We start from the raw sequence: 12447 nt of genomic DNA on the forward strand, positions 1-12447 counted from the left end.
TGGTCTGTCCTCCTTGTGTGTTAGGGACCGGTAAGCTGTGGTCTGTCCTCCTTGTGTTAGGGACCGGTAAACTGTGGTCTGTCCTCCTGTGTTAGGGACCGGTAAACTGTGGTCTGTCCTCCTTGTGTTAGGGACCGGTAAGCTGTGGTCTGTCCTCCTTGTGTTAGGGACCGGTAAGCTGTGGTCTGTCCTCCTTGTGTTAGGGACCGGTAAGCTGTGGTCTGTCCTCCTTGTGTTAGGGACCGGTAAGCTGTGGTCTGTCCTCCTTGGGGAACAACTTACATTAAAATGAACATGTGGTAGTCCTTTTTGTCTCAGGCAGGGAGAGAAGATAGTAGCTCTGTTCCATAGGCCTTGGGTGAAGTAGCGGTTAGCTACGGTGTTCACTTTAGCACCATCTACATTCAGACTTCTTCTGATCAAATTATACACAGCAATCCTACTGCCCTGCCTCCAAGCACCACGTCAGATTCAAACATTTACATTTTCATGAGAAGTCCTAGAAACCAGAGGATTTAGATTGGGCTCTAAGTACCATAGAAGAGTTTAGTGTCCCAAATGGTACCCTTTTCCCTAAATAGGGCTCTGGTCAAAATGAGTGCACTACACACTGAGTGGACAAAACATTAAGAACACCCGTTTTTTCCATGACAGACTGACCAGCTGAAAGCTATGATCCCTTATAGATGTCACTTGTTAAATCCACTTCAATCAGTGTAGATCAGAGTATCACAATTTAACCAACACCCATGTATTTTTTGTGACTACCCGGACTTACCATTTGGTTTTGAAGTATTGAAACCAAACCATACGATTTGAATGAAAAGTGGATTAATAAACAACATGAAAAGGTGACTGTAAGAAGCGCTCATCATTTCAAAACGGGCTACATGTCATATTAAAACACCATATAAACACTCTAAATAGGTCAGGAGCAAAGACTGCCGCGCAGCTCCCCGGGACTGCCGCGCTGCCACACAGAAATATCAGCCCACAGAGAGAAGCACGAGACTGAACTTCACTCAACTTTCTAGGGCGGTGGTCGACCGGTCGATCGCCAAACATTTCTGTAATAAAGCCTTGGGTTCCTATTTGTATTTATTAGTCGTCTCGGGCTGCTGGCGGTAGCTGCATCAGATTCAGCAGCCCTGCGCGCCGGGTAGGCCAACTGTTGCCATTTTGAACCATTTCATGTGTCTGAAGGTACAAACTCTGCCTTCACCGGCGTGCCCGGAGAGCAAATCAAGTGCACTATGTGCCTACCGCAGGCCAATCGGATGGCTCAGATTACCCCGTGTCCGCAGTAACGTACCAGGCATAAAAGAAAGCTACAGCAGAGTTGATACTGTGAGATTTCTAAACGTTTAAAACCGTGACTAGAGAGAGACTGTCAATGAATACAGCAAAGAGCTGCTGTTTTTTATGACTGAGTTCATGTTTAAGTTCTTACTCAGCACTTTTATAAGCCATAAAAATGCCCGTTCCTCCTATTTCCACTCAGCACTACAACAAACACTGCAGCAGTAATGAATGAGTAGGAAAGTGGATCTATAGGCTTGTGTTGTTGTTGTTATTATTAGCGGCTTGGGTCTTTTTTTATATAGAGGAATATTTCACTTTCTCTGTTCAGAGGAGTAACAACAGGAATTTGTGCATGAGGCAGAAATAATGCGGTGCGACTCGAGTTTCCCCATCGGCTGGAAGACGGTGTCCCTTTTTGGTCAGTGTCAGTGGAGGAAAGGGAGAGAGGAGGGACTGACGTTGAGAGGCGGACCCTCAGTCTGCCGCCCTCTCCCTCCGCTGAGACTGACCATCAGATACAGGCACCATCAGCCCAGTAAAATAAAAATAAAAAGCAAATTATTTAAAATGTCTGCTCACTCAGCTGTGCCTCACAAGTAACACAACAACAGATCTATTACCAGTGCAGGATCAGCAGAGGCACCCTGATGTAATGTACATTTGCTGAAGCAATGACCCAAGCCCAGCTCAGCTAATCCCTACCATTGTGACGCAGAGTTGTCAAAATGCTTCAGCAAATGTACATTACATCAGGGGCGTCGGTAGACACAATGTGGGTAACCTGGTTTGTGTCCCTCTAGCTGCCCTGGGTGCCTCTGTTGATCCTGCAGCTATTGTGTGCAGTAATCATGTGCCTAGGAACCAGATTTATACTGTTAGCACTGAGCCGGTGTGCCCTAAGGAGGAAGGCCACTGTGTGCAGCTCACCCTGCACTAACATAAAGAACATGAGCACATCTACTGCTGCTAAGCTTCCCAGTAAAGCAATACAAACAAGTAACCATCCCAGAAGAAAAGTGCTCAAAATAGCCCACGTTAACATATGTAGCTTTAGAAACAAGGTTCATTAAATCAATCATTTGCTAGTAACAGATTAAATTAATATTCTGACTATCTCTGAAACTCACTTAGATAACACCTTTGATGATACAGTGGTAGCAATACAAGGCTATAACATTTACAGAAAATATAGAAATGCCAAAGGTGGAGGTGTTGCTGTTTATATTCAGAACCACATTCCTGTAAAGCTTAGAGAGGATCTCATGTTAAATACTGTTGAAGTAATATGGCTACAGGTTCATCTGCCTCACCTAAAGCCCATTCTGGTGGGAAGCTGCTATAGACCACCAAGTGCTAACAGTCCAGTATCTGGATAACGTGTGTGAAATGCTTGATAATGTCTGTGATATCAACAGAGAGGTATATATCATGTAGTGATTCCTATGTTGTTGACGTATAGAATATATGTTGTGGTCCTCTGTAGCTCAATTGGTAGAGCATGGTGCTTGTAACGCCAGGGTAGTGGGTTCGATCCCAGGGACCACCTATACGTAAAAATGTATGCACACATGACTGTAAGTCGCTTTGGATAAAAGCGTTTGCTAAATGGCATATTATCATATTATGTTGGTCCGTGGTGTGTAATGACGAGCAACCAGACGCTGCACTTGACACATTTATGAAAATGCTTATTCCAATTAATAATAAGCATGTACTCATTAAGAAAATGACTGTAAAAACTGTTAAATCCCCATGGATTGATGAGGAATTGAAATATTGTATGGTTGAGAGGGATGAGGCAAAAGGAATGGCAAATAAGTCTGGCTGCACAACCGATTGGCAAACGTATTGCAAATTGAGAAATCATGTGACTAAATTGAATAAAAAGATGAAGAAGCAACACTATGAAACAAAGATAAATTGCATAAAGAATGATAGTTAAAAGCTTTGGAGAACCTTAAATGAAATGTTGGGCAAAAAGGCAAACTCAGCTCCATTATTCATTGAATCAGATTCATCTCAAAACCAACTGATATTGCCAACTACTTTAATGATTTTTTCATTGGCAAGATTAGCAAACTTAGGCATGACATGCCAGCAACAATTGGATGGAAAATTACTGAGGATAATAATGGACGATATTGCCACATCTTCAATTTAAGCCTACTAGAATGTGTGTGCCCCAAGGCTTGGAGGAAAGCAAAAGTCATTCCCCTACCTAAGAATAGTAAAGCCCCCTTTACTGGCTCAAATAGCCGACCAATCAGCCTGTTACCAACCCTTAGTAAACTATTGGAAAAAATTGTGTTTGACCAGATACAATGCTATTTTACAGGAAACAAATTGACAACAGACTTTCAGCACGCTTATAAAGGACATTCAACAAGCACAGCACTTACACAAATGACTGATTGTCACGGTCGTTGAGAGACGGGTCAGACCAAGGTGCAGCGTGGTATGCGAACATGTTTATTAAATCAAATAAACATTAAACAAAACAAGAAACAACGTAACGTGAAGTCCTAAGGCTAAACACATACGAGCCTAACACAGAACAAGATCCCACAAACATAGTAGGCAAACAGGCTACTTAAGTATGATCCCCAATCAGAGACAACGAGCGACAGCTGTCTCTGATTGGGAATCACACCCGGCCAAACATAGAAACACAATACCTAGATCACAAACATAGAATGCATCACATAGAATTCCACACCCTGACTCAACATACAGGAGTTCCATACGTCAGGGCATGACACTGATGATTGGCTGAGATATTTTGATGATAAAAAGATTGTGGGGGCTGTTTTGTTAGACTTCAGTGCGGCTTTTGGCATTATCGATCATAGTCTGCTGATGGAAAAACATATGTGTTATGGCTTTACACCCCCTGCTATAATGTGGATAAAGCGTTACTTGTCTAACAGAACACAGAGGGTGTTCTTTAATCGAAGCCTCTAATGGGGATCCCTAATAAATACAAATACAAACCCTAAACACCTGAGTCTAAACCTAAAGACCTGAGTCTAACCCTAAACACCTGAGTCTAACCCTAAAGACCTGAGTCTAACCCTAAACACCTGAGTCAAACCCTAAAGACCTGAGTCTAACCCTAAACACCTGAGTCTAACCCTAAACACCTGAGTCTAACCCTAAAAACCTGAGTCTCCTCTGGTTCCGTCGGGTCAAGTCCCAGTTCTGGACTTGAGTACTACAATACTGCTGGGCGGGGCCTAGCGAAGTAATGTACAAAGTTGAAACTACGTGTTTCTATAAACAGAGACAATAACTGTGTTCTACACGAGACGCCTTCCTCATACTATGGGCCACCTCAGAAAGTCAGTTGACAGGTCAAATAAATGGGCAACATTTCCGATGGTAAAACACCCATAACCTTCTCAGTGCAAATCATCTTTCCTCTGACAAATTATTTCTTCATACCTGCAGCCAGCTGTTGTACCTCAATGACATCACAAACCAATACAATACAAGGCCATAACTCATCTGTTAAAGAAAGATAAAGGCCAGAACTCATCCTGCACCTGCAATGGATGTGCATTTAAACTCATAACTCCATCCTCCTACCCCAAACTTAACCGGTCATCCTGACCTTAATTACCACTTCAGAATAACATGAATGATTCATTCCTTAATGATTCAGGGAGCCCTGCTCTCAGATTGGCATTTCTGAGGCTCTGGAAGCTTTAACTACTAACACTCTCTGTGGACGAACCGCAGGGGACGGCGGTACTGTGGCAGCCACTCTCTGTGGACTCCAACCTGAACCGCGGGACGGCGGTACTGTGGCAGCCACTCTCTGTGGACTCCAACCTGAACCGCAGGGGACGGCGGTACTCGGTGGCAGCCACTCTCTGTGGACTCCAACCTGAACCGCAGGGGACGGCGGTACTGTGGCAGCCACTCTCTGTGGACTCCAACCTGAACCGCAGGGGACGGCGGTACGTGGCAGCCACTCTCTGTGGACTCCAACCTGAACCGCAGGGGACGGCGGTACCTGTGGCAGCCACTCTCTGTGGACGAACCGCAGGGGACGGCGGTACTGTGGCAGCTTGGTGGAGCAAAGCTTGAGCTCAAATCTGACAGGCGCTACTGGCAACAAGGGTTGCGTCCAAAATGGCACCCTATTCCCTATATAGTGCACTACTTTAGACCAGAGAATGGCACCCTATTCCCTATATAGTGCACTACTTTAGACCAGAGAATGGCACCCTATTCCCTATATAGTGCACTACTTTAGACCAGAGAATGGCACCCTATTCCCTATATAGTGCACTACTTTAGACCAGAGAATGGCACCCTATTCCCTATATAGTGCACTACTTTAGACCAGAGAATGGCCCCCTATTCCCTATATAGTGCACTAAGTTTGGTCAAAAGTAGCACACTATGTAGGGAATATGGTACCGTTTGAGACAAGCCAAGGACAACACAACACTGTGACTAATGAGACAGCGCACACAGAACTCAGAACATTATATTATATATATGAGGGTTCAGGAAAACAGGCTGCATTTGGCTAGAGGAATAGATACCTGTGTGAATTCATTCATCATTAGTCAAGGAAGACTAGCTAAAATGGTCACGAATGAATATGGGGGATTGCAGCGTTCAACACGCAGTTTCTAGTCTTTCCCTTGAAACCATCCTGAATAACGCAAAGGACATTTTATAAGAAGGGGACAATGACCAAATGTGGGTTCATATGCAGACTCATTGGTTTCTCTCTCGTCGGCTATTCTCGATTTCAGAAAGCTACACTGCTCCTGTGGACAAATGTGGTTTAGTTGGAGTGTATGGGGATTTCAATGCATCAACAAACTGCTGAATAATATCAAAGTGTACCCAGACAGCTAAGGTTACTGTTGATGTTTCACTATTGGGGCCTTCGGTACACACACCTGCAGGAAACCCTTCCTCAGACTTAGGACTGCGTCCCAAAACGGCACCCTATTCCCTATATAGTGCACTAATTTGGACCACACCCTTAAGGCTCTGTTCCAATGTCCATACTACTTAGTGTGAAGCAATGTATTGGGCATCGATTCTAAGTGGTTTATTAGTGTGGATATTGGGCACCCTCCCCTCATTTGGAGCCCTAGTGAAGACATTCCACAGTGTGGTGTGGGAACTACCTCTCTCAGCACTTGGGGGAGGAGAGAGAGAGAGAGAGAGAGAGAGAGAGAGAGAGAGAAAGAGAGAGAAAGAGAGAGACAGAGAGAGACAGAGACAGAGACAGAGACAGAGAGAGTGAGAGTGAGAGTGAGAGTGAGAGTGAGAGTGAGAGTGAGAGTGAGAGTGAGAGTGAGAGTGAGAGTGAGAGAGAGAGTGAGAGTGAGAGAGAGAGAGAGAGAGAGAGAGAGAGAGAGAGAGAGAGAGAAGAGGAAGAGGAAATGGTGCCCGCCACAGTAATCCCCTCTGGGAAGGCAGCATTTGAACAACGCCACTCCTCTGATTGAAAAGCAGACCACCAACGTTGCTGGCTGCCAGACTTAAAGACATCAGCGCTCTCCATGTTTGCTTAGAGCCTGTATCCTTCCTTCTCCATGGCCATTAGTAAGATACACTTTGTAGAGGGAGTGAGTGAGAGGTGGGGCTTAGGGGAAGAAAACACAGCAAAAAACGCCAGTTGGTCTGAAAATGCTTGAACAATGATGTGTGAATCATATCCTGAGGCAGTAGGGTGGTTTGAAGTGACAACTGGTTTATCCTGAGGCAGAAAGGTGGTTTGAAGCGAAAACTGGTTTATCCTGAGGCAGTAAGGTGCTTTGAAGTGATAACTGGAGCCATGAGACACAACAAAAAATAACTAAACATTATCAAGATATCCCTGGAGAAATAACTTATATTAGTCGTTGGTCCAGCCAATAGGATTACATCCACTTCCATTGTAACTGCTGTTGACAAGTATTCCACAACAGCCGACCTGGTACGACCGACTGACACACACACACACACACATATTCCATTGTAACTGTTGTTGACAGGATCTCCACAAAGCTATCTAATTAGAGAGAGACGTAGTTTGAGATAACAGACAGGCGTTTACACCAGACACCTCTGTCTGAGAGTATTAGGACCCAAGGATGTAATGTTGTAATGTTGAGGTTACAATCTAAACCAGACATGTGTAGACTACTGTAGGTTACCATCTAAACCAGACATGTGTAGACTACTGTAGGTTACCATCTAAACCAGACACTTGCCACTCAGTGTGACCAGGAAGTGATGAGTGTTGCCACTCAGTGTGACCAGGAAGTGATGAGTGTTGCCACTCAGTGTGACCAGGAAGTGATGAGTGTTGCCACTCAGTGTGACCAGGAAGTGATGAGTGTTGCCACTCAGTGTGACCAGGAAGTGATGAGTGTTGCCACTCAGTGTAACCAGGAAGTGATGAGTGTTGCCACTCAGTGTGACCAGGAAGTGATGAGTGTTGCCACTCAGTGTGACCAGGAAGTGATGAGTGTTGCCACTCAGTGTGACCAGGAAGTGATGAGTGTTGCCACTCAGTGTGACCAGGAAGTGATGAGTGTTGCCACTCAGTGTGACCAGGAAGTGATGAGTGTTGCCACTCAGTGTGACCAGGAAGTGATGAGTGTTGCCACTCAGTGTAACCATGAAGTGATGAGTGTTGCCACTCAGTGTGACCAGGAAGTGATGAGTGTTGCTACTCAGTGTGACCAGGAAGTGATGAGTGTTGCTACTCAGTGTGACCAGGAAGTGATGAGTGTTGCCACTCAGTGTGACCAGGAAGTGATGAGTGTTGCCACTCAGTGTGACCAGGAAGTGATGAGTGTTGCCACTCAGTGTGACCAGGAAGTGATGAGTGTTGCTACTCAGTGTGACCAGGAAGTGATGAGTGTTGCCACTCAGTGTGACCAGGAAGTGATGAGTGTTGCCACTCAGTGTGACCAGGAAGTGATGAGTGTTGCCACTCAGTGTGACCAGGAAGTGATGAGTGTTGCTACTCAGTGTGACCAGGAAGTGAACCCTTCAGTTGGTGTTTGAAAATGTATGCACTCACTAACTGTAAGTCGCTCTGGATAACAGCGTCTGCTAAATGACTAAAAATATAAATGTAAATGTGTTTAGTGTTTACAACATACAGTCCCAACAGGTGTCAATGGCTGGATGTGACAAGTCTTGTTCAAACATGGACTCTAAAGGGGGTTTACTGGCCAATTGACATATGGTGAGGTATCATGATGATGACTCATGGATGATTCATACAATCAATGAAATGAACTCTAACAACATGTAAACAAGGCAATAATGTGTTAATATGGGACAATAAATTACCAAAACAGCAAAAAAGGTTTGTGTTTCTGAAGTGGAATTAGTGTTCTCTCTTTCTAGGCATTACACTGTTCTCATTGCAACTGTTCTAGGTTCAGTATCGTCTGTTAACTACTGTTCTAGGTTCAGTATCGTCTGTTAACTACTGTTCTAGGTTCAGTATCGTCTGTTAACTACTGTTCTAGGTTCAGAATTGTCTGTTAACTACTGTTCTAGGTTCAGTATCGTCTGTTAACCACTGTTCTAGGTTCAGTATCGTCTGTTAGTATTGTCTATTAATGTTGATTCACAAAAGCATGAGCGTCCGCTTACACAGGATCAGGACGATCAGCACGTATGGCATCCTGTGAGCTTCTCTGGGGCATGCTAGAGTGAACGTGCTGCTAGGAGTGACTCAGATGGAAGACGTTTACACACTGCCCAGTGCCTAACCTTGGACATCAGTAATCACCAACCCATATATCAGTTCTAAGCATGGCCATGTGCCAGTGTCAAACATCACAAAAACATCTTTGTGCCAGTTCTAATTGGATTGTGATACCTAATCCACTTTTAACCATCACAAGTCATCATACATACAGTAGCTTAAGTCCTGTTCACCGTCCACCGACCTGCTTTGATTTGGGAATATGAGCTGTGATTACATACGGCGGTGCGTGACGTGAGGTTTAAATATAGAAGTTAGAGATGTAGCATCTATGTTTAAGTAGTATCTGTTGTAGTAGGTGATAAGCAGGTAGTATCAATCTATATTTAGGTCTAGTATCTATCTATCTATGTGTGTGTGTGTGTGTGTGTGTGTGTGTGTGTGTGTGTGTGTGTGTGTGTTGGTATCTATCTTTATGTGCGCATAATATCTACATCTATCATGTAGTGTTATGTATGTGTGTAGTTTGTGTATAGTATAGTGTGTGTGTGTGTGTGTGTGGTGTATATATATTTGTGTGTTGTATCTTTTGACTTTATGTATAGTACCTATGTAACTCTGTGTGTGTGTGTGTGTGTGTTTGTTTATGTGTGGTGTGTGTGTGTGTGTGAGTTGTCTCGTGGTGTGCTGGTTGTGAAATAAATATGTAGGTATAGTACCACACACAGCTACTGTGATGGGCTACTCAGAACATTGTTATGTGATCCCTGTGGGAATTGAAACCACAACCTTGTTGTTAACGAAGCATGTGACAAATGAAAAGGTATTTTATTTTATTAAACAACAGCCAATTATGAATCCCAGAAATAAACACTAAGAAGAGACAACTCACAGAAACAGTTTCACCTTTAGTTTCAGCCCAAATCTTATTTTTGAGAATGAACATGTTATTAAGGAACGATGAGAGGCTACAATCTAGAAGGCATTTCTAGTCAAGAATATTCATTGTGAGAATGATATATCACGGCTCAAAGTGCTCGTCCGTGTAGAAGTAAGGTGTAAGTGTGAAATGGATGTGCATAGCTTCCTCTGGGTCACATATTGTACAGTCACTGCAAATAGTCAGCTAACATTTTTATATGAATTGTTAGTCTGGAACAGTATTATTACTAAATGTAGTGATTGACATCCACCGGAACTTAGGGATATTATTACATTGATTTTGTTAGCCATCTATCGATATTATAATATGGCATACGCCATGGCAAAATTAGAACTGCTAAATAGCTTCAAAACTGCAAAAATATACTCTGCCCATGGCAAAATGTAAGAACTACAGAAATGCTCTGAGACCAGGTTGGTTTAGATGGAGTATTCGGCTGTTTTGGCTGCCAGAGCCAGTTCACCTCTGAAAATAACCTACAGTACAAGGTCCTCAGACTTTAAAGAGTAATGGTAACGTTATTGGCCTACAGCAGGCCTACTAGATAGAATAGAACCAGCTACACTGAATACAAAAACAACAGGTAACCTAAATCAAAACGTTTATTAGTCAGCTATTGAAATCTGACCGTTAGGCCCATTCGTTTTACTAGTTATAATGCTCAACGAGAAACAGCACAGGTAGCGCTCTAAGCCAAGTCACAAGCGCATCATATTAGAACAGTTTTAAAGCCAATGGAAATCGACCATACCTGAAGGTCCTACTTGAACCCCATTTCAGCCAGGTTGTTTCCTTCCCTCTCCGTTCTGTCGCCTACACGTCTTCCTCCCGGTCTGCCTGAGCCTGTCGCCTACACGTCTTCCTCCCGGTCTGCCTGAGCCTGTCGCCTACACGTCTTCCTCCCGGTCTGCCTGAGCCTGCTGCACACGGGGTTAATCCGAGTTGTGGCGGCTTCGCAATCCCAAAACAGGAGTTCGGTAATTGGTTTAATAGCTGGTTGGCGTTCAAGCAGCCGGGCAATGTAACAACCCGCCGTTACAATGTATCAGAAAGAAAGCCATAGCCCCCTGCGCGCACACACTGGTTGAATCAACGTTGTTTCCACGTCATTTAAGTGCAATTACGTTGAACCAATGTTGAATAGATGTTAAATTGACGTCTGTGCCCAGTGGGAGAAGCGTAACGCGGCCGCCCAAGACTAAGAATGGGTTCTTCTGTTTTATGCTGACAAACTGTTATGTACTAGTTTTACATTTACATTTACATTTTAGTCATTTAGCAGACGCTCTTATCCAGAGATAAGTTTACTCTGAGTGCTCCTCGTTCTTCATAATGGCAGTGTCAACACTGTTGGCTCGGGTGTTCCAACTCTTGATAAGAGTCGGTGCCATCTCAATCCAATGATTGTTTACGCTTGAGTGTATTGCAATAATATCGTCATAATATCACTCGGCTGCAGCCCCCCGGTTTCCACCGTCTTCATGCCTGCGCAGTTCGGTTCCTCCGTGTCCCGCCCCCGCCCCTGTTCTACTCTGCTCCACTCAACACTTCAATCACTTGCTGCTTACTTGAGCGCCTTCTGCCCGCAACAACTTCATAATATTGTAATCCAGAATATCAGGAATATAGAGGTTTTGGCTATGAATGCAACTGTAGATATGCTGACAAAAAGCATTGACATTTATTGTAGAAATGACCACATTTTGATTGTCAGCTAAATAAATGTTTTTTATTTATTTAAAACCACTTTGTGGTAGGCTATTATAATAAGCTACAGTCATTAATTGCACTGCATCATGAGTCTATGGATTCTGATTAATGACTGTATGATTCTGTGTAACCAAATGTATAATCCTAAATGTCAGTTTTAGCAGAGAGGAATTCTAAAACCACAGTAGAGGAGAGTGGGATTGGTGAAGTCATTTGACTTTGTGAAAATCAGGATTTTGGACCTATAGGTTATAACTTATAACTTGCTTACCACTTTTTCCATGTGGTTTCTTCCTTCACAAACTCCATGAAATGATGACCTCTTCCTAAATATTTGGTCAAATTATTAATTGTGTGTTTGGTTTCTTATAAACAAGGATGGCTCAACTTACACCTTTGGCTCAACTTGTCCCTGTACTTTACTGCCCACTAGCAGACAAATTAAGGTATTGCACACCACTGAAATACACAGATTTGTCTCAATGTGATGACATCATCAATGTGGAAAACTGATTGTATTTGCAAAATTATTTTTTTCACCCAACTCAGCGACTGGCCATTTCATTTTTCGCTTTACTTCCAACTAAATGTATTGTTGTACTGGTCACAACATATAGAAGACATTACAAAGGCATATATAATGCTTATGAAAAGTAATCAGCATTATATCTGCAGGTAGTTGCTGTACCTATCATTCTACTAGATTATGGTCTCTGCTACTCTAAAGCACCTTGGTTTCTACTGGTTTCTACTGGTCTCTACTGGTTTCTACTGGTCTCTACTGGTTTCTACTGGTTTTTCTTGGTCTCTA

This window comes from Coregonus clupeaformis, chromosome 16, assembly GCF_020615455.1.
Source record: "Coregonus clupeaformis isolate EN_2021a chromosome 16, ASM2061545v1, whole genome shotgun sequence".
Classification (NCBI taxonomy): Eukaryota; Metazoa; Chordata; class Actinopteri; order Salmoniformes; family Salmonidae; genus Coregonus; species Coregonus clupeaformis.